Genomic DNA, 2,139 nt, shown 5'->3' on the forward strand with positions numbered 1-2,139 from the left:
GCTGCTCTTGACTCAGTCACGGTAAAGTCCATAAGCTTTGGTGATGACGACGAGTGTAGAACTCCAAAGAGATCTGTCAATTTCAATGACGGGACTCTAGAGCCTAGGATTTTGAAATCTCTGGGATCTGGTAAAATGGTTGTTGAGAAATCTGTTAGCTTCAAAGGGATGCACCTCGAGAGGATGATCTCGCTTAACAGGTCTGTCTTCAAAGAAGATTACAACAATAAAGAAGAGATTGCTAAAGAGTTCTCAGTTCTTGATCCGAGTAATCCCAAACACGAAGCTGCTATTAAGCTCCAGAAGGTTTACAAGAGCTTCCGTACTAGACGAAAGCTCGCTGATTGCGCTGTGCTCGTCGAGCAAAGCTGGTTAGTTTTTTTTCTAACTCAATACTCTCAAAACGTTCCATTTGAAGACACTTGTTGTTGCTGTGATCTAATAATGTTTGTTTTCTATTCACAGGTGGAAACTTTTGGATTTTGCTGAGTTAAAGAGAAGTTCTATATCTTTCTTTGATATTGAGAAACACGAAACCGCGATTTCAAGGTGGTCTAGGGCGAGGACTAGAGCAGCTAAGGTTGGTAAAGGTTTGTCAAAGAATGGAAAAGCTCAAAAGCTTGCTTTACAACATTGGCTTGAAGCGGTAAGTTAGAGATTCATCTCTGTCTTTTTTTTTTTAGTTGTTTTGCTTTTTCGGTTGAACGTAATCTGATCTTGTTTTTATGCATTTTGGTTTTATTAACAGATTGACCCGAGACATCGGTATGGACACAACTTGCACTTTTACTACAACAAATGGCTCCACTGTCAGAGTAGAGAACCTTTCTTCTACTGGTAATTACTTTTCACCTACTCATTATCCCATTCCTGCTTAACATTTATTGTCCTAGATCAAGAAACTAAACTTAGATATGGGTTTGATTTAAATGTTACAGGCTTGATATCGGCGAGGGGAAAGAAGTAAATCTTGTGGAGAAATGTCCGAGGTTGAAACTTCAACAACAGTGCATCAAGTACCTTGGTCCGGTAAATATCTCTGCTTAACAAGTAATAACACTAAAAAAATTAGAACTTGTTTCTTATTGTTGTCATGTATATGTTTTGTGTAGATGGAAAGAAAAGCTTATGAGGTGGTTGTGGAAGACGGCAGATTCTTCTACAAGCATAGCGGAGAGATTCTTCAAACTTCTGATATGGAAGATAGTGAATCCAAATGGATTTTTGTGCTCAGCACATCTAAAGTGTTATATGTTGGGAAGAAGAAGAAGGGTACGTTTCAACATTCAAGCTTCTTAGCTGGAGGAGCTACTGTCGCTGCAGGAAGATTAGTTGTTGAGAATGGTGTTCTCAAGGCTGTTTGGCCACACAGTGGACATTATCAACCTACAGCTGAGAATTTCATGGACTTTCTCTCTTTTCTAGGAGAGAACAATGTCGATATCACTGATGTTAAGGTAAGAGAAAGAGATTTAATTAATTGAATGACTCGTTCATTGTTTTAGCTGTTGAGGGTTATGTTCTTATAAGTGGTTTATTGCTGTGTTTCAGATGAGTCCTACAGATGAAGATGAGTTCTCTTTATACAAACAGAGAAGCACTCATATGAGAAACCATTCTTTGGAAGAGGATTTGGAGGCTGAGAAGACCATTGTCTTTCAAGATAAGGCTGATCCAATTGGAGAAGAACAAACTCTTGTAAGAATTGAGTCCATGTCAAGAAAACAAAGTGATCTCGAGACACCGGAAAAGATGGAATCTTTTAGCACATTAGGCGATGAAGTCCAATCCGCGGGATCGAAGTCAACAAAAGTATCAGAAGACTACGATTCGGGTGACGATGAAGAGGAAGAGGAAGAGATGTTTGACTTAGAACAAGAGTCAGTGCCTTCAGAGCAGAGCTCACCCAGAGGAGAGGAGGTAGACACCAAGGAGAGTGAAGTAGTGAAGGTCACAGAAGAATCAATCCTAAAAAGGATCAATTCAAAAAAGGAAACCAGATCTTTCCAACTCGGGAAACAACTATCATGCAAATGGACAACAGGTGCAGGACCAAGGATCGGTTGTGTAAGAGATTATCCATCAGAGCTTCAGTTTCAAGCACTAGAACAAGTGAACTTATCTCCGAGAAGTGCTTCT

The 2,139-nt window shown here is 39.7% G+C and overlaps 1 pseudogene; it reads left to right on the forward strand.

Moving 5' to 3' along the window:
- LOC104765144 overlaps positions 1 to 2,139 on the forward strand; it is a 4,782-nt pseudogene that overhangs the window by 1,458 nt on the left and 1,185 nt on the right.

This window comes from Camelina sativa, chromosome 19, assembly GCF_000633955.1.
Source record: "Camelina sativa cultivar DH55 chromosome 19, Cs, whole genome shotgun sequence".
Taxonomy (NCBI): domain Eukaryota; kingdom Viridiplantae; phylum Streptophyta; class Magnoliopsida; order Brassicales; family Brassicaceae; genus Camelina; species Camelina sativa.